This window comes from Talpa occidentalis, unplaced genomic scaffold, assembly GCF_014898055.3.
Source record: "Talpa occidentalis isolate TD23 unplaced genomic scaffold, MPIMG_talOcc4v2.1 talOcc4.10, whole genome shotgun sequence".
Classification (NCBI taxonomy): Eukaryota; Metazoa; Chordata; class Mammalia; order Eulipotyphla; family Talpidae; genus Talpa; species Talpa occidentalis.
The window spans coordinates 33737998-33762262 of NW_023600993.1; the positions used below are offsets into that span (position 1 = coordinate 33737998).

Consider the following 24265-nt stretch of genomic DNA (forward strand, 5'->3'; position numbering starts at 1 on the left):
ATTCATATGGAACCACCAAAAAAAAACTCGAATAGCCAAAGCTCTCCTCACTAAAAAGATGGAAAATGGACTTCAAACTATACAAAGCCATAATAATTAAAGCTCCATGGTACTAGAACAAAAACAGACACACAGACCAATGGAATCAAATAGAAAAGCCAGAAATACACCCACAGATTTATGGCAACTAATCTTTGACAAAGGAGCAAAGAATATGCAATGGAACAAGGACAGTTTGTTCAATAAATGGTGCTGGGAAAATTGGACTGCTACATGCAAAAGAATGAAACTAAACTACTACCTCACACCATACACAAAAACCAACTCAAAATGGATAAAAGAATTGAACATAAGACCTGAAACCATAAAATATATAAAAGAAAATATAGGCAAAACACTACATGACATACATCTTATAACATCTTTAAAGACACATCCCCCAAAGCAGAGAGGGTGAAGGAAAAGATGAACAGCTGGGATTACATCAAACTAAAAAGCTTCTGTACAGCAAAAGAGACATTAACCAAAACAAAAAGATACCCTACTGATTGGGAGAAAACTTTTACACACAATAAAACTGATAAGGGACTGATCATAAAGATCTACAGAGCTGAGCAACTCAACAAAACCCAGTAAACAAATCCAGTCAAATAATGAGCAGAAGAGCTAGAAAGACACTTCTCCAAAGAGGAAATGCAAATGGCCAACAAGTAAATGAAAAATGTTCACTTGTGGGCCTCCCTGGTGGCACAAGGGGTTAAGCACTGCACTACGAAGCAGTCTGCAGCCTCAGCAGCATGTGTTCAATCCCCAGCTGCCAGGGTAAGAAAATGGTCTAAATTGATTGTGGTGATGAATACACAAATGTGAAAATATTAAAAGCCAGAAATATATACTTTATTTTTTTATTTTTATATTTCCCCATACAATTGCACCCCAGAAATATATACTTTAAATGGATAAATATATACTTTAAATATATACTTTAAATATATACTATTAAGGCATAAAAGTTGTATCTCAAATTATTTTTTAAAAATTCAGACTCTGAACTCCACCTCATATTGAATGAATCAAAATTAAAGGCAGAAAACAAAAACTAGTTTAAAATATCTTCTAGAATTGCTATGAAGTTTGTCCGAAATTTGGGACCCACTGCCAAATGATGATGGACATCCCAAACATAAGTGCACAAGTTGCACAGACTGGCAGAGAGAAAAACAGAATGCGCTCCGTACTTCTCACTGGCAAACTGCTCATAAAAAACATGTGAAAACTGGTAGCTTGGCTGTTTTTCGCCTTTCATCTAAATTTAATTTTTTACAGCATTACTTATTTAGCAAAGCAAAAATGAAACAAACACAATTATCAATAAATAATAAAACGGTGGCGCAGCGGTTGAGCGCTGGGTTGCGAAGCTGCCAGCAGCCTCTGCGGCGCCGGTTCAATCCCCGGCTGCTCCCCAGCCACCGGAGGAGGGTCCCACATGGCGCGCAGACCTCTCCTGCTGCCCGCTGCTCCCCTCAGCAGTGTACTTTGGTCCTTCTGCCTGCTCTGCTCCCCGCTCTGGCTCTGGTGAATTCTCTCACCCTCCCGCGCTTCTGACTGTACCCAGTGCATGTATAAAAAAAACAAACAAATGAATAAATAAATAAATAAAAAACATGCCTCTATTAAAAAAAAAATTAAAAAAAAAGAAAAAAATAATAAAACATGATCAATTATCAATAGCATACTTCAATTTTGTGTCTAATTAATGACTCCACATTAATTTGAAAGGATAGCTTCTTAAACAAATTATATGTTTCAAGAAATAGAAATTAGGGCTTCCCTGGTGGCGTAAGGGGTTAAGCACCACACCATGAAGCAATTTGCAGCCTCTGCAGCACAAGTTTGATCCTCAGCTGGCCAGGGAGCTACCTACATGGTGCAGCAGACCTCTCCTTACTCGCCCGCTGCTCCCCTCAGCAGTGTACTTCGGTCGATCTGCCTGTTCTGTTCCCCACTCTGTCTCTGGTGAATCCTCTCACCCCCTGCACCTCTGGCCTGTACCCCAGCGCTTGTATGCATAAATAAATAAATCTTTAAAAAAAAAAAAAAAGAAATAGAAACTACAATAATTTCAAATAGTGTATAATACTTCTACATCTATGCTCATCTGGAAAGTGATTTCATAATTACTGGTTTTGATTTGACTTACACTGCAGCTATTTATATTATACAAAGTGGAAAAAAGCAAAATTGAGTAATAATTTTAATTAGATTTGCTACATTAATCTGGATAGCTAATACTAAAATTCCCTAGCTACAAAAACTAAATTTCCAAATAAATCTAAACATCTGGTAGTATATTGTTGCACAGTACTTAGAAAAAGTTGTACTATGGGAAAAGATTTATGTCATTCTGGTTTATGTTCTGCAAATTCCAGCAGAAAACTAATGCTAGGTTTCATTGAAACAAACGCTGCTAGTATCTCCTATTTCTTCTAAGAACAAACAAGAAAGCCATTATTATCTCTGATTTTCTTCTAAAAAGTATAATGACCCCTCTTACAATATTATGGAAAATATGAACAAGAATTTTAGTCAACACAGCATTTGAGAAGTCGTGGATACTTTTATTTTTGACCTTTAAAATATAAACAACCTACCCAAATACTCATAGAGTTTCTGAAACTAATGGATAGATATGGTTTACGTCTAATTCCCTTTAGTAAAAAAAAGTTATGTCTAAACACTGGGATTCATGTGAAACAATACATCCTTTATTTGTATGTGAACTATTTCTGAGGCACTTAACCTAGTATAGAACATATACCAGTGGTCTCCTGAAGGCAATGTTACATGCAGTACTGACTAGGAATTATGTTTATAATTAAGTGGGGAGATCTTAAATAGTATAAACAATTGTTAATTTAGCAAGTAAAATATGTATACACATTCACACAAAATAGCTAATAAACACAAGACTCTGAAAGAAAAAAAGACAGTAGAACATCTAAGGACTCCAAGACTCAGAGAATAATGCAGTGATGAGTTCCGTGGTTCTTGTTTTTGCCTTATACTGGAAATAACAAGGCTGCAAAACCCTGAAAAATTTAAGAGTACAGACAAGAAAAACCCCAACAAAAGTCTGCTCTCTCTAACCAAAGAACCAGGAAAGGCATAGTTCAGCAAGATAGAAAACTTTTAGACAATAACCACTCTATTCCATACAAACACACAGAAAATACTGTATCCAACACTACCCACAAAGCAAAGGTTGGTAGACAGTCTAGCCATCCACCCTCTCCAGGTTGGAAAGAGGTACCTAACATCTCCTCTCCTGGATGGAGTCAGAGAAAGTCAAGGGCAGTAGTTAGGACCTTCATGCCATTTAAGGGAAAACAAGGTAGTAAGACCACTGCAGAGCCTGAATTTCCACCAAACTGTATCAATATTAAAAGGAATTCTTTAAAAAATAAACATATGGGCCTCCCTGGTGGTGCAAGGGGTTAAGACGCAACCTATGAAGCTATCTGCAGCCTCTGCAGCACCCGTTTGATGCCCAGCCAGGGAGCTACCCACATGGCGCAGCAGACCTCTCCTGACTCGCCCACTGCTCCCCTCAGCAGTGTATTCCAATCAATCTACCTGTTCTGCTCCCCACTCTGTCTCTGGTGAATCCTCTCACCCCCCCCATACCTCTGGCCTGTACCCCAGTTCTTGTATGCATAAATAAATAAATCATTAAAAATAAATAAATAAAAACTAAACATACAACTACCACAGATCCCAGCAACTGCACTCCTAAGTAAATTTCCAAACTGTTTCCAGAGTGACTGTACCACTTATTCTTAACTGTTTCAATGTCAACACTATGGTTGTAATACTGTTCTGTAAAATACACCACTGGGGGAAACTGGGTAAAAGGTAAAAGGACTCTCTCTGTATTGTTTTCTTATAACAGCATGTGACTCTACAATTATCTAAAAATTTAAAGTTCAATCAAAATTTAATCTAAAAGAAAACCACAGAATTTTTAAATTATATATAAAACTGATGAATATACTAAACATTTGGACCCCTTAAAGCAGGACTAAGAGTTGTACATATCCTTATAACCTTAGGACCTAAGCCAAAAACCTAGAACATATTAGATTGTATAATATAATCTATAATCAGTACTTCAAAAGAAATATGATGCTTACAAATCTAAAGTTCCATTTCATTGGCTTTAAACAAAATAATACATTAAACCTCAAGGGCAAAAAAGTTGCCTTTAAGAAAATTTAAGTACCCTAGGATTTTTTTCACAGAAAACAGTGATTCATTCTTAGACTACAATGAACTAGAAAGATATTACCTCATCATTTTAGCCAATTTATTGCTAGAAGGAGGAAGTAGGCGAGGCGGGGGAGGGGAAGAAAAGGGGGAGGAAAAGAAGGAAGGAGGAAGAAAAAAGGAAGAGGAAAGGAAAGGGAAAAAAGGAAAAAAGAAACCTTGCAGGGCTTAAAAATACCAAACATGTAATTTAAAAGTGAACATACAGCAGAGAGTCTTTAGAAACATATAGCAGAGATTCTTTAGAACACATAAATACTATGCATATCCACCCATTTGAAATGCTTTTTTGGTGAAAATGTTATCCTCTTTGCCTAAATTTCATCAACATGTCTGATTCTAATTGGATCTGGCTGAATGGGGTACATTTTGAATAGAATGTCTTTCAAGCTAACTGTCAGAATTAGTAACCATTTCTACTATCTATGAATACAGTCCATTCTACCTGACAAAATTGTCATTCAGTAACAAGACAATCTATTCGTTTACCAAATGCAGGTAATTCATTAAAGAAATAAGTATACTCAGACTTATAAGACCAATAAAATAACTTTTCTAATTTAAATTACTCTGCAAAGATATGGGATTTGAAAATCTAGGTGCAGTATTCCTTTAAAGAGTCTTCATGACTTGTAATGAAAGTGAAAGCAGAGGTTAACAGCCAATAAACAGATGTGCAAGTAAAAATGAAGAGCAAATTAAGAGCCAAACCACCTGAACTAAGTTGATAATGATAAAAACTATCCAGGATGGGACTCCCCTGGTGGCGCAGCAGTTGAGCGCTGGGCTTGAAGCTCTGCAGTGCCGGTTCGATCCCTGGCCACAGGCGAGGGTCCCACATGGCACGCAGACCTCTCCTGCCGCACCCGCTGCTCCCCTCAGCAGTGTATTTTGTCAGTCTGCCTGTTCTGCAACCCGCTCTGGTGAATTCTCTCACCCTCCTGCGCTTCTGACTGTACCTAGTGCTTGTATAAATAAATAAATAAATAAATAAATATTAAAAAAAAAAACTACCCAGGATATCAACATCAGAATGGCAGCCATGTTCCCTTCAATCTTTTATGACCCGGAAAGCCTTGGTCATATGAAGTCTTAATTATTTCACAATTAAACTACTCTTGAACATCTCAAACTTCTGGCCTCCAAGATCCCAATCATTTCGCTTTTAACACACGTAGGTTCCGGAACTGCCAGTTTGCAGTGGAATTCTGCAGCAACCAATAACTAGTTCCATCACCAAAAGATACTTGGATGTGTGACAAATCAGTCACTCACACATTACTGATACATTCTCTTGTGTTATGTTGCCTGTAACACAAAGACTAAAAGGTCTTATTTTTGTTCATGAATGATACATGGGCATGAACTGTTACAGAATAAAATTCAGGAAAAGCCATTAAGACTATGGAAGAGGGCCTCCCCGGTGGCGCAGCGGTAGAGCGCTGGGTTGCGAAGCTGCCCGCGGCCTCTGCGGCGCCGGTTCAATCCCCGGCTGCTCCCCGGCCACCGGAGGAGGGTCCCGCATGGCGCGCAGACCTCTCCTGCCGCCCGCTGCTCCCCTCAGCAGTGTACTTCGGTCCTTCTGCCTGCTCTGCTCCCCGCTCTGGCTCTGGTGAATTCTCTCACCCTCCTGCGCTTCTGACTGTACCCAGTGCATGTATAAACAAAAAAAACAAAACAAACAAGCAAACAAATAAAGAAAAACATGCCTCTATTTAAAAAAAAAAAAAAAAAAAAGACTATGGAAGACTAGGGCCTCCCTGGTGGCACAAGGGGTTAAGATACAGCACTATGAGGCTATCCACAGCCACTGCAGCACGAGTTTGATCCCCGGCCAGAGGGTGACCCACATGGCGCAGCAGACCTCTCCTGACTTGCCCACTGCTCCCCTCAGCAGTGTATTTCAGTAGAGCTGTCTGTTCTGTTTCCTGCTCTGTCACTGGTAAATCCTCTCACCCCCCTCACTTCTCACCTATACCCCAATTCTTGCATGCATAAATAAATAAAATCTTAAAAAAAATAAAAGAAATGCAAACTCGTGGGTCCCACCCTGAACCTTAAGAATCAGAATCTACATTATAACAAGATCCTATTTTTATGTACACTAAAATTTGAAAAGCCCTAAGTAGGGTTTCAGTTCACGGGCCTCACAAAACAAAGAACAGAAATCAGATCCTTCCCAAGGTTAAGTATTACAAGGAAACAGCCATTATAACTCTCAAGGCAAAACATGACTAAACCAAAGCCCAAATTTCCCACATCCTCAGGGGATGTTACAGAAGTCTGCATTAGTGAGAAAAAGAACAAAAAAAAAATCCCTGAGAAATTATGGCCACAGAAAAATCCTCTTGTGTATTGGCGTCAAAGGTTCTCATGATATTGGGCCTCTGTCTGTCTTCAAAGGAAGCTCCATTCCATTTTTCTCTTTACCTTTGACTTTATGGTTCTAGTTCTGCCAAAGCAAGAAAACACTAAATTTAATTCTTCTTTCTACTTGCTGTATATTGATATATTTGAAATAACGGCCCCTACCTATTTCTTCTCCAAGTGAAATATCTCTAATTCCTTACATAGTGCCTCAAGTCATTTGATTTCTACTTTTATCACCAGCCAATTAATTTTCTTCTGGATAGGCCCTAGATTATCCATGTTTCTGAAAATGTGGCTCTTAAAAGTGAACACAAAATTTAAGGTATAAATATTATACCTTATGGGCCTCCCCGGTGGCGCAGCGGTTGAGCGCTGGGTTGTGAAGCTGCCCGTGGCCTCTGCGGTGCCGGTTCGATCCCCGGCTGCTCCCCGGCCACTGGAGGAGGGTCCCACATGGCGCGCAGACCTCTCCTGCCGCCCGCTGCTCCCCTCAGCAGTGTACTTCGGTCCTTCTGCCTGTTCTGCTCCCCGCTCTGGCTCTGGTGAATTCTCTCACCCTCCCGCGCTTCTGACTGTACCCAGTGCATGTATAAACAAACAAACAAACAAACAAATAAATAAATAAAACATGCCTCTATAAAAAAAAAAAAAAATAAATAAAAATAAAAAAAAATAAAAAAAAAATAAATATTATACCTTATAAGGACCCTTCCCCTAAGGATTATAATGACCCTCCCCAAAGATCCTTGTATTTCTAATCCTAAGAATCTATAATCTTCATGTTTCTGTGTCTGAATAATACCAGCTCCCCATTGTCTCAAGCTTAAACAGAAGGAAAGAACTGTTTTAAGGAATATTTATGTATTTTTTAAATATTAATAAACATCTAGTACTACTGAAATCTTGGTTATGAGTCAATTCAACAAAGTACCCTGAGCCACTTAAGGCATTCATCTGAATCCACTTAGTCATTTAAATCTCTGCATGATCTTATTAGCATTCATAATTTACAGTCTATATCATGACACTTATTAAAATAGTATGTGTCATTTCTTCTACTTTACAACTTTTAAAAAGGAAACTTGGGTTAAAGACAAAGCTATCAAGCTATCGCCAACCACTGTAGCATGAGTTCAATCCCCAAATTCAATCCCCAACTGGCCAGGGAGCTAACCCACATGGCGCAGCAGACCTCTCCTGACTCACCCAGCTGCTCCCCACAGCAGTATATTTCAGTGGATCTGCCTGTTCTGCTCCCCCACTCTCTCTGGTGAATCCTCTGACCCCCCAGTATATCTGGCTTACATACCAGTTCTTGTATGCATAAACCATTAAATAAATAAATAAATCAAAAGTAACCTGAAACACTTATCACAGTACTGTGTACAGACTGTGTACCTCAGTCTAATTGGTATATAAATATCTATGGTATAAAATTGAACATAGTAAAAAGAATGATAGAGATTAAAGTTCAACTCCTGGACTGCCCTAGTGGCACAAGGGGTTAAGTCTCAGCACTATGAAGCTATCCGCAACCACTGCAGCAGGAGTTTGATCCCAGCCATGCGGTACAGCAAACCTCTCAACTCACCAGCTTCTCCCCTCAGCAGTACATTTCATTACATCTGCTTACTCTGCTCCCCACTCTGTCTCTGGTGAATCCTCTCACACACACCCCCACCTCTGGCCTACACCACAGCTCTCGTATGCCTAAATAAATAAATCTTTAAAACAATAAAAAGTAAAGTTCATAAAGTAAAAAGTAAATAAAGTTCAGTTCCTGATTCACTATGTATTTAATATGTGACCTCAAAGAAGTTAACTACTCTAGACCTCAAAGGGTTCCCTGAGACCATAAATGTCATATTGCATAACCAATTTACCATATATGGCCACTGAAAACACCAATGCACCACTAACTTGATATATACCAAAATAATACTTTGATTTGGATCACCAGGCAGTATTTATTGGCACTTTAAAGGGTAACTAACTAACCCAGTCACATAGCTCTTTAATTCTCACAATAAGCCTGTGAAGTAGATATTATCAGCACTCTAATTTTATAAATAAGGAAAAAGATTCACTGATGTACCACCTTCATAACTATGTGATACAGTTAGGACCTGAATCGCACTATTTTGACATCTGGCCCTTTACTATTACTACCATGCTATAGTTCTCTGCCACTGGTAATTGCAGTTTGGTTAATTTTTGCAAGTCTACCTCAGACTCTCAGGCCAACTCGCTGCTAAAAAGACATTCCTGTCCCTGGCTAATGAACTAAATTAAATTGATAGTTTGTCCCTGAGGCATTTCAGCTATGCTAGGCATATAAAATTGTTCAGAATATTCTTCAAACAATTATTTTGTCCCCCGCACCTTTTTTCCTTGCATTTTTTTAAAGGTTTATGCATTCAAGAGCTGGGGTACAGGCCAGAGGTGTGGGGTGTGAGAGGATTCACCAGAGACAGAGTGGGGAACAGAACAGGCAGATCCACTGAAATACACTGCTGAGGGGAGCAGTGGGCGAGTAAGGAGAGGTCTGCTGCGCAATATGGGTTGCTCCCTGGCTGGGGATCGAACTTGTGCTGCAGAGACAGCAGACAGCTTCACAGGCTGCGTCTTAACCCCTTGTGCCACCAGCGAGGTCCCTTTTCTCGTATTCTAAAAGGGCAGGTTTATTAGAAAAAAAGGGAAGAGACACCTGCATAGACAAAGATGGGCATAGAGTTGCTTTGTCCACATTTTTAATGTTATCTTATTTTAGCCTGCCTAGGTGGTCTGCTGATATATACTCTAAAAGCATACCCTACCCAAGAGAATCAAGCTAAACTGGACACTGACTGAGCGCTAAGCAACTGGCTGTATCATAGAACTTCTAATCATTCTTAAGTGATCCAATCCTACCTGAGATTACTAGGTTTGTAACTATGCAATTTTGATGTTACTGTTTTAAGAAAATAAGATGTGATTAAAGGAGGGCCTCCCTGGTGGCCTAAGTCTCAGCACTATTACTGAGTTCGATCCCTGGCCAGGGAGCTGACCCACATATAGCGCAGCAGACCTCTTCTGTCTCACATGCTGCTCGCCTTAGCAGTGTATTTAGTCAATCCACCTGATCTGGTCCCCACTCTGTCTCTGATGAATCCTCTCACCCTCCGCGCCTCTAATCTACATCCCAGTTCTTCTACAAAGTAAATAAAATTTTTTTAAATTATTAAAACAAAGATTTTTGCCCATTTTTAACATATTAGCAACTTTTTAAAAAAAGATTTATTTATTTGGGCCTCCTGGTGGAGCAAGGAGTTGGGACACAGCCTATGAGGCTGTCCGCAGCCTCTGCGGCATGAGTTTGATCCCTGGCCAGGGAGATACCCACGTGGCGCAGCAGACCTCTCCTGGCTAGCCCACTGCACCCCTCAGCAGTATGCTTTGGTAGGTCTGCCTGTTCTGTTCCCCACTCTGTCTCTGGTGGGTCCTCTCACCACCACCACCACCACCCCCCCACGCCTCTGGCCTGGACCCCAGCTCTTGTATGCATAAATAAATAAATCTTTAAAAAATAAAATAAAAAAATAAAGATTTATTTATGCATACAAGAGCTGGGGTCCAGGCCGGAGTTGTGGGGGTGAGAGGATTCACCAGAGACAGAGTGAGGAGCAGAACAGGCAGATCTACTGAATTACACTGCTGAGGGGAGCAGTGGAGAGACAGGAGAGGTCTGCTGTGCCATGTGGGTAACCTCCCTCGCTGGGGATCAAACTCATGCTGCAGTGGTTGCACATAGCTTCATAGTGTTGTGACTTAACCCCTTGCACCACCAGGGAGGCCCCTATTGGCAACTTTTAGCAGGTAAATTGTTACTGGTAATTCTCACTGCTAACAAGGATATCATGTTGGTTGCCTGAAGCAATGTGGCTATTAGGAGGCTTTCCAATACCAGCAAGCAATACTCAGACACCATACTGGTGTCCAAGAATTGAACTCAATTCAACTCTGACACTACCCAGAGGAAGCAAGAGATTCCACAGGTAAAAAGCTCAGTCACCTAACTGCAGATGCCAGCTGCAAACTCAGGTGTTTACCTGTGCTTCTGACCAACCAGATACAGATTAGAGGTCCAGACATCCCCTTCTCAGGCTTTTTCTGTCTTGTTTCTTTCACTTAGCATAATGTTTTCTTTTTTTTTTTTTTTTAAAGATTTATTCATCTATGCATAGAAGAGTTAGCGTACAGGCCAGAGGTGTGCGGGGTGAGAGAATCCACCAGAGACAGAGTAGGGAACAGAACAGGCAGATTGAGTGACGTACACTGCTGAGGGGAGCAGTGGGCAAGCCAGGAGAGGTCTGCTGCGCCACATGGGTTGCTCCCTGGCTGGCCTAGAATTGAATTCATGCTGCAGTGGCTACAGACTGCCTCATAGGTTGCATCTTAACCCTTGCACCACCAGGGAGGCCCCACTTAGCATAATGTTTTCAAGGTTCATCCATGTCATTGCATATGTCAGTACTTCATTCCTTTTCATGGCCAATTAATATTCCTTTGTGTAGATATACTACATTTTGTTTACCCACCCATACATTAAGACATTTGGATTATTTCTGATGGCCTGGATTTGCTTCAAAATAATCCAGTAAAGAAGGGCAGGCTAGTAGTTGGAATTATTAAAGAGAAGTGCTGGGTATTGAGTGCTCATTTCATCAACTTTTGTGATGCATTTGAAATTTTCCATAATAAAAAGTTCCTTAAAAAATAAAAATAAATAAATAAATAAATAAAAAGAGAGGGCCTCCCTGGTGGCACAGGCGGTTGAGTGCCACACTGTGAGGCTGTCCACAGCCTCTGCAGTGTGGGTTTTGATCCCGGTCGGCCAGTGAGAATCCCACATGGTGAAGCAGACCTCTCCTGTCTCTTCCGCTGCTCCCCTCAGCAATGTATTTCTTCAGTCTGCCTGTTCTGTTCCCAGCTGTCTCCAGTGAATCCTCTCACCCTCCCATGCATCTGTCCTGTACCCCAGTTCTTGTATAAAAAATAAATCTGGGCCTCGCCGGTGGCACAGCGGTTGAGCGCTGGGTTGCGAAGTTTGCCCGCAGCCTCTGCAGCGCCAGTTCGATCCCCGGCTGCTCCCCAGCCACCCAAGGAGGGTCCCACATGGCACGCAGACCTCTCCTGCCGCCCGCTGCTCCCCTCAGCAGTGTACTTCGGTCCTTCTGCCTGCTCTGCTCCCCGCTCTGGCTCTGGTGAATTCTCTCACCCTCCCGCGCTTCCGACTGTACCCAGTGCTCGTATAAATAAATAAATAAATCTTTAAAAAAAAAAAAAAAAGAGGGACCTCCCTGGTGGTGCAAGGGGTAAAGACGCAGCACCATGAAGCTATCCAGCACTATGAAACTATTCGCAACCACTGCAGCATGAGTTTGATCCCAAGCCAGGGAGGTGATCCACATGGCGCAGCAGACCTCTCCTGTCTCGCCCGCTGCTCCCCTCAGCAGTGTATTTCAGTCAATCTGCCTGTATTTCAGTCAATCTGCTCCCCTTCTGTCTCTGGTGAATCCTCTCACCCTCCCACACCTCTGGCCGCTACCCAGCTCTTGCATGCATAAAGAAATCTTTAAAAAAAAAAAAAAGGGGGGTGCCTCCCCTGGTGGCACAGAGGTTCAATCCCCAGCCACCGGGCGAGGGCCCCACATGGCACGCAGACCTCTCCTGCTGCACCCACTGCTCCCCTCAGCAGTGTACTTCAGTCCTTCTGCCTGTTCTGCTCCCCGCTCTGGCTCTGGTGAATTCTCTCACCCTCCTGTGCTTCTGACTGTACCCAGTGCTTGTATAAATAAATAAATAAATCTTAAAAAAAAAAAAAATGAGGGACACAAAAGAGATTATTATGAAATCAAACTCACATGTAGGATAATGTAACTGTAGAAAGTTTGGGAAATACAGCCTTCAACAAATGATCTAAAAAGTTTCCTAACAAGGGCCTCCCTGGTGGCCTAGAGGTTGAATCTCAGTACTACCACCTCAAAGGCCCACAGACAACAGCCTGGGTTCAATCCCCAGCCAGGGAGCTAACCCACATGGTGCAGCAGACCTTTCCTGTCACACCCGCTGCTCCTCTCAGCAGTGTATTTCAGTGGATCTGCTTGTTCTACTCCCCACTCTGCCTCTGAGGAATCCTCTCACCCCCTCCCTGCACCTCTGGCCTGCACCCCAATTCAATACAAAAATAAAATATTTTTTAAACAATAAAAATAAAGTTTCCAACAAGTAGGCAAAGTCATATACTGACATAACCAGATTACTTTATAGAGCTCAATTAAATCAGACAGACAGAGTAATACAGGTACATCTCATACCCCGATTATTTCCTAGTGCTAAGAAATGGATCAGAGACAGTGTAATTACTCTTGATTTCCTCAACCTCATAACCATGCAACCTGTGGTTACTTCCAAAATTACTTCCTAATTTGGCCTACTCACCAGTTACTCTGATTGCTGGTGGCACTCAATTTTTTATAACAAATACAGAAATTTTCAGAAACTAGAATTTATATCACCACCTTTGAAATGGCCAATCTACAGTACTGAGTCACTTTTTAAGAAATCATTTTAACCCTATCTCATTTCTTCATGTCAGGTAACAAAAAGTAGACAGAACAAAAACAAAAGAACATGTCAGATCCTGCCCCTTGGCAATACATGTTTTGTTACCCCAGTCTCTCTGTGATTTAGTGAATCAGAAGGAAAAGAAAATGAGTGAGCTTCAGTTCACCGAAGAAAAAAATGTGAACACATAATTAATGGCCAACATGGACAATCACGTTACCATAAGTACTCCCAGGTTCATGAAAACTATTCTATGAATGAGGACAGACTACATTTCCCTAGAGAAATAATACACAAATACATATTCTCACTGGGAGTAAGAACAGGTCATCAATTCCAGCCACAGTCACTCACTTCCTGTTTGTCCAAGGACAAATGATTTCACATCTCTATTTGAACTGAAAAATAGATTTAAAATGCCAATATTATAGGAGCGCAATTTAAATTAATTAACAACCACCAAATGCTTTCGGAAATTTTGCGACTATTAAAAATGTATTTTTCTACTTTACACATACACTAGGACTGAACAATAAGTAAATCTATTATAAGTAATTAGAGCCAACTTTCTCATTGTCAGAGAAAGAATTACAAATAAGTGACAGGAAATATACACTAGTAAGAACTCTGAGGTGCTGGTTAGTCAGATAAACCTGTATGAAATCATGTTTATATTTATAGACAAATAGATACAAAAATAAACACAGATATATGAACAAATTGGAGGGGTCAATATACATACATCTATTTCCTAGCTCTATCCTCTGAGAGTCTAGAAGCAGAGATATTCCAGTATAATGAGTATACCATTAGAAAACAGATTGTGGTTTTTAAATATTTTTCTCCAATAAACGAAACCAGGACTCCTTAAGGAAATGTCTAGAGCTGGGGTAAGGAAAATACAAGATGAGACTGGAGCATCTCATAGAGCAAGAAAGTGCTCACACCAAAAATGAAAGGACACAGGTACCAAAAGGTCAAAGTCCAAACAATTTAAGCAACAAAATATAGCACTGAATTATAAATCAAAGAAAAAAATACATATGTAGGGCCTCCCCGGTGGCGTGGCACAGCGGTTGAGCGCTGGGTTGCGAAGCTGCCCGCGGCCTCTGTGGTGCCAGTTCGATCCCTGGCTGCTCCCCGGCCACCGGAGGAGGGTCCCACATAGCGCACAGACCTCTCCTGCCGCCTGCTGCTCCCCTCAGCAGTGTACTTCGGTCCTTCTGCCTGCTCTGCTCCCTGCTCTGGCTCTGGTGAATTCTTTCACCCTCCCGCGCTTCTGACTGTACCCAGTGCTTGTATAAACAAAACAAACAAACAAATAAATAAATAAATAAATAAATAAAACATGCCTCTATTAAAAAAAAAAAATACATATGTATAAGTCCATACTGGCACAAGTTATTGAATGAAAAGGGGGTGGGGCCAAATCTTCCTTACAGAAGAATTCCAAATAATAAATACAGAAAGAATGAATGAAACAGAATATCACCACTAGAATAACAGATTAATAACTTCTGTTCAGGCAAGTTTCACTGATGAATGCAAAAATTAGTGGATGAAACTTTAAGGAAGTCAGATTTTTTTTTTCAGCCTCACAGAATCTCCCCCTAAATATTTGCCCTTTTTTAAAGATTTATTTATTTATTTATGCATACAAGAGCTGGGGTACAGGCCAGAGACATGGGGGGTGAGAGGATTCACCAGAGATAGAGTGGGGAACAGAACAGGCAGACTGACTGAAACACACTGCTGAGGGGAGCAGCAGGGTAAGAGAGGAGAGATCTGCTTTGCCATGTGGGTTGCTCTGGGGATTGCTTCATAGTGCAATGCTTCACCCCTTGCGCCACCAGGGAGGCCCATCCCCTAAATATTTATTAATTACTGTGGGTGCTCACAAACTCTTTGATAGTCCTCCCTTCAGGAACTGAAGCTTAATTCCCTTCCCCTGGAGGATAAGCTTGAGAAAGCAGGTAGACACTAACTTAATCAAGTTATCAAAGCAGACATCAGTATTGTCATGCTGATATCAGTATACCCTGGTATGACAAAAGGGAATACCATCTCTATGGTATTCTTTCCTAAAATGAATAACCTCATTAGAAAATTCAAATTCAATAACATTATACAATAATTGACCACTTCTCTTCAAAGGTGCAAGAAAAAAATGGCAAGGAGACCGGAAAATTAAGGAAACATGACATATGAATGCAATGTGGTGTCCGGGATTGGATCATGTAGTAAAAAAATGGTATTATTCTGTATAGACAAGGGAAATCAGAGGAAAATCTGTAAATCAGTCAACATTATTAAACAATATTAATGTCTAAATGTAATAAATATATCATGATTATATAAGATGTTAATAAGAGAAAATGGATGAAGGGTATATAGAAATACTACATTATCTCTACCACCCTTCTGTAAACCTAGAAATTATTTCAAAATCAAAGGTTTGTTTAAACTGCATTTTCTTTGTAAATTCAGAAAGGAAAAGTTATAAATTTTAAGATAGAAATATATGCAAACTAGTAAGATGAGTTTTTATGGTGAGAATATTAAGTTTTTTAACCTATAAAAGAATCACAAAAGTAAACTTGTTGACTTTAAACATTAAAATTTTAATGACATATAAAACAGTTCACCATAAGGTCTGCACTGAGATTAGCCAAGAAATGACCCCACATTTTTTTTTTAAAGATTTATTTTTATTTATGCATACAAGTACTGAGGTTTAAGCCAGAGGTATGGGCGGTGAGAGGATTCACCAGAGACAGAGTGGGGAGCAGAACAGGCGGATCTACCGAAATGCACTGCTAAAGGGAGCAGTAGGTGAGACAGGAGAGGTCTGCCTTATCATGTGGGTCAGCTCCCTGACCCTGGACAGAACTCATACTGCAGTGGCTGGTGATAGCTTAATAGCACTGACTTTAACCCCTGCACTACTAAAGGAGCCCTGACCACACATTTCTGTAAGTTTGCTTTTTCCCCTTTCTTGACCCTAATTGTTCTCAACATACTACTAGCAATAAGTACACAGTAACCTGGTTCTAAAAGTGCCATGTAGGGCCTCCCCTGGTGGCGCAGAGGTTGAGCTCTGGATTATGAGGATGCCCGCAGCCTCTGCAGTGCCAGTTTGATCCCCAGCCACCCGCGAGGGTCCCACAAAAAAAAAAAAAACCGAAAACATAAAAGTGCCATGTAAAAGGACAAAATGAAATCAGTGATATTTACTTGGTTTCCCTTTCATACTGAACAAATCAAATGAACCACCAAGATCCAATGGATCAAAATGTCCCTCTCGGATTTTCTTGCTTTATGAGGAAAAATAAAACTTACACTTAGTATTTTTTTTAAATGGAGCAGGAGGAGGAAAAAAGCAATGCCAAAAATGTGAAGTGTCAACAGTAAAAGTTTACAGAGCCAAAGGACAGATCACCAAATCCAGAAACAAGATTAGGCAAAAGAAAGAATAAGATAATATCAGGCAGCCTCACTTCTCAGACAAAAGCTAAGTCACCTATCTTGAATTAGGTAGGAGGTTTAAACCATGCAAGCCCCTTCACATAGGAAACTCCCACCCTCACTATATAACCAAAATAAAAACTGTGGCCCAGTGTATTTCCCTGCTCTCAAGATGCTTTCAACAAGCTCTCAAGATGCTTCCAACAAGCTTGTCCTACTCTCCCCTGGAAGTCAAATTATATAATGAATAACTTTATACCATCAAAAAAATGAGAAATAAGAAAATCCAGGTGCTCTTTCACTGTCAACAAACTATAGAAAATTACTTTATAGTATATAACAAACTTATTCAGAAACTCAACAGGTGAAAATATGCTGGAATAACAAATATACAAAGAGATGATTTGGAATATAAAAATGAGACACAGAGAAAATATGTTAAGTTCTCTGAAGAAAAAAGACACACAAGGCTTCTGTAATTTGGTTAAAACATCCCTTAAGATCATCCAGTGCCGGGCCTCTCCCGGTGGCGCAGCGGTTGAGTGCTGGGCTGCGAAGCTGCCCACAGTCTCTGCAGTGCAGGTTCGATCCCCAGCCGCCAGGCGAGGGTCCCACATGGCGTGACAGACCTCTCCTGCCATGCCCGCTGCTTCCCTTAGCAGTGTATTTCATTGGTCTGCCTGTTCTGTTCCCTGCTCTGGCCCTGGTGAATTCTCTCACCCTCCTGCGCTTCTGACTGTATCCAGTGCTTGTATAAATAAATAAAAATAAAAATCTAAAAAAAAAAAAAAAAAAAAAAAAAGATCATCCAGTGCCCCTAGTCCCAATTCTACTACCTACTGATGAGACTGCCCAGAAACAAAAGAGGTGTCCTGGCCAAAGAATAATTAATTCCAACTGTGTATGTGGCACTTAATATATTCAATGTAAATAAATTTCAATCTACTTTGTCAGTCTCTAGTGAATTTAATTTGCATGAATAAATTCTCAAGAGCCTGAATCACCCATGTCTGCCAAAAATTTTGACTTTCTTAACTACTGTGTAGGGGTCAGAGAGACCTTGATGTGGATGCCACTTCCGCCACTTGACTATCTGTATGACCTCTTATTTCTGTCTGTGTCAAGTTCCTCATCTCTAAGTATATACCTACAACTAGTGCCTGTAAAATGGCAAGTACTCAAAAGTGATAGCTTTATTTTTAAATCAAATTTGAAAGTATCACTGAGGTAAAAACATTTGATTTTAAGAGATAATATGAAAAAAAGAGATAATATGAACCATCAAATGCATCAATTTAAAAGACACCCTTGATGAGAGATATCCCATTTATCTAGAGAGTTGAGAAAAGTTAGAAAGTTGCAAGTACTCCATGCACAGCAGAGATGGAGTCTTTTGCTTAGCAACTCTAATGTTGTCTACCAAACATCCAGTTTGTAATAGTTAGAGCATGACAACTGTTCACTCTAAATCCATGTGCTCGGCTTGGATTCAGGACTGATTTATAAAAATAGCTGCTGCTGCTCTACGAATCTCTTTGAGCTGATGACTGGGCAGTGTTACCCTATAGGCCTGGAGCAGCTGTATTCCCGTGCCACACCCATTTCTCTGCCTACCAAGTCGAGCTGACTAGCAACCCCCTCCCATCTCTGTAGCACACTATTCTCTCTCTTCCTGGGCTGAGTGAGCAAATTACAAGCACAAATATCCCCTGATGCAATGCCACAACCATGCCTGGGAAAGAGCAGACGCAGTTGCCAAAAGCCAAAAGCGCAGCAACAGGGAAATGGGCGGGAGACACACAGAGACCCAGGGAGAGGGGGGCAAGAAGGGGAAGAGAGAGAGAGGGAGAAAGAGACACCAAGAAACACTGCAATGCTATGCAGTCAGGGAGGGAGAATCGAGAGGCCATGGGGAGCAATACTGTAACTGGACCAAAGAAGGAAAAGGAGAAAAGGGGGTTTCCAGAAGAAAGCTGGGTAGCAGCAGCCTTCCTGAGGAGCACGTTTCACCCTGGTTCTGGGTTCTAAAATACAAACCTAAGGGTAATCACAGACTTCTTCTAAAAGTAGCAAATGCATTTAATTTACACACCCCTGGGTGGAAGCAAAACACCCAACATTCCCCCACCGGGCAAATTCACTCCGGCGCACATACCAGCGGAGAACCTGTTCCATGTGCTAAATCACAATCTCTGTTCTGGGTAACGATTCCAAGTGCCCCTCTTCATCACCGCCCCAATCCTCCCAGCCCTACCCTTAACTACCCTTCCCGCGACCCCTGCGCATTCCCGCAGCCAGACACATGCGTAGTCCCCACTCAGGGTCAGGGCCGGAGCTCGCAGGCAGAGCCTCGTCGGCGCCGGGCTCTCCCCTCAGCCCCTCCTCAGCCCCTCCCAGAACCTCCCAGAGGACTTTCTCTCCAAGGTTCGCCTCAGACGCCCCCTCAACTGGCCCCCAAAAGTCTCTCGGAAAGACCTCTGAGTTCTCCTCACGCGTCCCCGAGCCCCACCCAGAGCCCCAGACTGCACCGCCCCTCGCACCCGGGCTCAGCCTCATCCCAAGCGCGAAGCGCGCCGCTCGGCCCCCCTGCGCCAGGCTCCGAAGCCCGGCCGCTCAGCCCGCTGCACCCCGCGGGCCCCTAGATCCTACTTAACTCTCGAAAGAGCAAGCCCGCAGGCCCCCAGCCCAGCCGCCCCCGCGTCCAGCAGCCGCCGGCCACCGCCCTTCCTCGCCGCGGGTGGGCCTCCGCGGGGTCTCGGCGACAGCGGGGCGAGGCTCCGGCAGTCGCCCGGACGGAGAAGCCGCCCCTCAGACAGCCTCGCCAGCAGCAGCACCTACCCGCCGCCGCAGCGCCGGAGCTGGAGCCGGAGGGAGCCGGGAGAGGGCCGGGAGGAGCCGGAGCCAGAGAGCCCAGTCCTAGGGGCGGGGCACAGGGAGGCGGCCGCTTCCTCGTCGCCCTCTTGAAGGCCGGCGGGTGGGCGGGGCGCCGCCACCGCCTATCCCGCGGGCGCCGCAGCTCTGACCAATAAGCGCGGCGAGGAGGCGGGCAGCGGGCCGCGGCCGGCCAATGAGCGCCGGCCCCGCCGCCTCCGCTACGCGGTGGTAGGGGCGCGAGCTGAGGGCCGTTGGGGGCAAGGGACGCTTGGGGGCTTCAATCTCTCGCCTGCCGCCGGCTAACGTCTGGCCTCTGGCTGTCGGGCCGACGCCAGGCCTGGTCTGCCGCCGATACTCACTGCCTTTAGAACTTGGGCGCTTGGAACGGAAGGGATGCCGATCGCCCGCTCCGCGCGGCTCGGGCCGGGTCGCCCCGCCCGCCGGGCCTGTAGCCCTGTGATGTCACCGGGGAGGGGCGCGGGGCGGGGTCTAGGGCGCGGGCCTGCTGCGCGCAGGGAGGGGGCGGAGGAGAGGAGAGGGGAGGGGAGGAGAGCTGGAGGACGCGGCCGGGGGACCTCTCGGAGCTGAGCTGCGCTGCCGTCAGCCGCCGCTGACGTGATGGCCCCAGTTGAGACGTGCTGTAAAGTGTACAGTACATACCGGATGGCTAAGACAATAAAATATTTATAAAGTTCTCATGCATAACATATTGATTATTGATTACACAATTGATTGGTTTGATTTTAAAAACTACATTAAATATATTTAGCCCAATAAGATGTATATGAGAGAATTTCATGTGTCCTTTTACTTTTTAAAATGTGGCCACTTGGGGGGGCCTCCCTGGTGGCGCAAGGGGCTAAGCACCCTACTATGAAGCAATCCGCAGCCTCTGCAGCATGAGTTCAATCCCAGGTTGCCAGGGAGTAACCTACATGACACAGCAGACCTCTCCTGTCTCACCCACTGCTCCCCGCAGCAGTGTACTTTGGTAAATCTGCCTGTTCTGTTTCTCTCTTTCTCTCTCTCTCTCTCACAAATACACACACACACACACACACACACACACACCCCTCTGGCCTGTGCCCCAGCTCTTGTGTGAAAAAATAAATAAATCTTAAAAAAAAAATGTGGCCACTTGGATGGCACTGGTCCAATATGAAAAGAAAGTAACTATAAGGATTTTGAGAACTTCCTATGTCCCAGGCACTCCTTACACCAGTTCTATATAGTTGGTATTAATGTTCTTATTGTCATTTTACAGATGTGGAAACAAGCATAGAAGTTTGGTAATTTAGTAATGTTAGCAAGCCAGTAATTGGCAGTGGGGTTTTAACTCATGAAGCCATGGGCTGGGCCACTTACTTAATCTCTAGAACATGCTGGTAACCAGAAAGTGTATTGGACATAGTTGAAAGCTGTGGCATAAGTTCCAGCTCTGCTATCTTCTAGTAATGTAATCTTGAGAAACTTAAGCTTAGTTGCTTTATTTATGAAAATGAGATAACATAGTCATTGCTTCTCAGTACTATAAGGGTGGCCTAGAGGTAGCAAGCATACTGAGGTAGTTAAACTTGTACTCTAGACCTATACTCCCTGTGTGCAAATCTGGGCACTAATACTTATAAGTTATGTGAACTTATGGAAAATATTTAATGTTCCTGTACCTTAGTTTTCTCAACTCTAAAATGGATAATAATGGTAGGTACCTTGTTAGTGTAGTTATGCAAATCAAATGTGTTCATATATATAAATATTTGGGTGGGTGCTTAGAACTTAGGAAGTGCTTACAGAATTTTTTGTTATTGTAATGATTATAAAGGAATGGTAAAAGTCTATACAAATAAAAAGGGATTAAGAGTAAACAGATAGGGCCTCCCTGGTGGCGCAAGGGGTTGAGACCCAACCTATGAAGCTGTCCACAGCCACTGTAGCACAAGTTCGATCCCTGGCCCGCCAGGGAGCAACACACATAATGCAGCAGACCTCTGCTGACTCGCCCGCTGCTCCCCTCAGCAGTGTATTTCAGTGGATCCGCCTGTTCTGCTCCCCACTCTGTCTCTGGTGAATCCTCTCAACCCCCCCATGCTTCTGGCCTGTACCCCAGCTCTTGTATGCAAAAATAAAGAAATCATTAAAAAAAAAAAAAAAAAAAAAGAGTAAGGCCTCCCTAGTGGTGCAGTGGTTGAGCGCTGGTTTGCGAAGCTGCCCGCAGCCTCTGCAGCGCCGGTTCGATCCCAGGCTGCCAGGCGTGGGTCCCACATGGCACGCGGACCTCTCCTGCCACCCACTGCTCCCTTCAGCAGTGTACTTCATCAGTCTGCCTGTTCTGCTCTCCGTTCTGGGTCTGGTGGATTCTCTCACCCTCCTGTGCTTCTGACTGTACCCAGTGCTTGTATAAATAAATAAATAAATCTTAAAAAAAAAAAAAAAGGAGTAAATGGATAACTAGAAAAGGTATAGAACTATGGATCTGAAGTCCTGGAAAGAACTTTAGTTCAACCAGAGAGAAATGAAATGACTGATCTAGGTCACATACAAATTAATAAAACAGATGCTGTGAGCCCAAACCTAGAGTTGTCCCTTCTCTCATATTTACCTAGAACAACCATTACACGTGTGAAGTTATTCATCTAACAGACAATGATTGAGTACTTCCACATCAGGAAGGGGATTTCCTGTCCTGATGAAATTAGCATTATTTGACCCTAAAGCCTACAGATTTTATCTAAATATGAATTTAACTGTTGTTGGAAAACACAGAGGTGGTAATTTTAAAAAGTTACTTTGATCTTTCCTGCTGTCTGGAGGAGGCAGCCGGAAGGCCTAGCCTGGGCTTCTTTTTTTTTTTTAATGCATAAGATTTATTTATGCATACAAGATCTGGGGCGGTGGTGGTGTGAGAGGATTCACCAGAGATAGAGAGGGAAGCAGAACAAGTGGATCTACTGAAATACACACCTGAGGGGAGCAGCAAGTGAAACAGAGAAGTCTACCTCATCATATGGATCAGCTCCCTGGCCCTGGACTGAACTCAGCCCACCATGGCTACCAATAGCTTGATAGCACTGAGACTTTAACCCCTGAGCCACCAGAGAGGCCCCCATAATATCTTATTACTCATGAAAAACATGCTTTACATTTTATTCATTAAAATTTTACCAAAATGGGCCTCCCTTGGTGGCACAGGTGGTTGAGCACAGCACTGTGAAGCTGTCCGCAGCCTCTGTAGCACTGGTTCCATCCCAGCCAGCCTTTGAGGGTTCCCACACTGTGCGGCAGACCTCTCCTGTCAAGCCCGCTGCTCCCCTCAGCAGTGTATTTCATGAGTCTGCCTGTTCTGTTCCCCGCTCTGTCTCTGGTGAATCCTCTCACCCTCCAATGAATCCGGCCTGTACCCCAGTTCTCATATGTATGGATGAATAAATAAATCTTAAAAAAATTTTTTTTTTACCAAAATGTTGGTCAGGAGAGAGACATGGCAGAGCCCTATGCTGACCATGGAGACTTACCTCCAATTTTAGCTTAGACTTCTTCAGTGACTTTCCATTGCATTAAAATTCTGAAAGTGGGCCTCCCAGGTGGCGCAGCGGTTGAGCGCTGGGTTGCGAAGCTGCCCGCGGCCTCTGCGGCGCCGGTTCGATCCCCGGCTGCTCCCCGGCCACCAGAGGAGGGTCCCACATGGCGCGCAGACCTCTCCTGCCGCCCGCTGCTCCCCTCAGCAGTGTACTTCGGTCCCTCTGCCTGCTCTGCTCCCGGCTCTGGCTCTGGTGAATTCTCTCACCCTCCCGGCTTCTGACTGTACCCAGTGCATGTATAAACCAAACAAACAAACAAATAGATAAATAAGACATGCCTCTAGAAAATTAAAAAAAAAAAAAAAAAAAAAAATTCTGAAAGTGACTTTCAAAATCTTGTGCAATGATACTGTTTCTGTCTTGCCTCATCGTCTGCCTTATTTCTCATTATGCCCAGCATCATCTGCCTTCTTTGTTTCTTGAACTACCCTCTCTTAGACCCTTCCTCATGCTGTTTCCTTTGCCTCTCTTAATTAGTAGGTACTATGATTTTCTGCATAGATATTTGGAAAGATCTACAAACTATTAAAACTAATAAGAGCTCAGCAAGTTTACTGGGTAAAAAGTTAACATACAATGAACAGCATTCCGGGCCTCCCTGGTGGCGCAGGCGGTTGAGCGCCGCGCTGTGACGCCGTCCGCAGACTCTGCAGTGTGAGTTCAGTCCCGGCCGGCCAGGGAGAAACCCACATGGCGCGGCAGACCTCGCCTGTCTCGCCCGCTGCTCCCCTCAGCAGTGGATTTCGTCAGTCTGCCTGTTCTGCTCCCGCTCTGTCTTTGGTGAATCCTCTCACCCTCCCGCACCTCTGACCTGTACCCCGGTTCTTGTATAAAAATAAATAAATCTTTAAAAAAAAAAAAAAAAAACAATGAACAGCATTCCTATATAATAGTAATCATCAATTACAAAATGTGATAGAAAAAAAATCTGATTCACCACAGTGAAACAATCAAATCAATACAGTATCTATGAATATACCTAACAGCAGTGTTCTAACACTTCTAATAAAAAACATTATAAAACTTGCAACTTTTACCCAAAGCAGTGA

At 43.1% G+C, this 24265-nt stretch overlaps 1 protein-coding gene across 5 annotated transcripts in view; it reads right to left on the reverse strand.

Annotated features, from left to right (window-relative positions):
- MAP4 (microtubule associated protein 4) overlaps window positions 1-20075 on the reverse strand; it is a 165857-nt gene extending 145782 nt beyond the window's left edge. For 2 of the 5 annotated variants that reach the window (XM_054693843.1, XM_054693845.1), the window contains exon 1: window positions 19603-19711. The gene's annotated coding sequence lies outside the window, so the exon portion shown is untranslated. Of the gene's footprint in view, window positions 1-7030; window positions 7120-19602; window positions 19712-19997 lie in introns of those variants that run through there. The other 3 variants (XM_054693840.1, XM_054693836.1, XM_054693841.1) reach the window with 3 other exon arrangements.
- Window positions 20076-24265: the final 4190 nt, after the last annotated feature.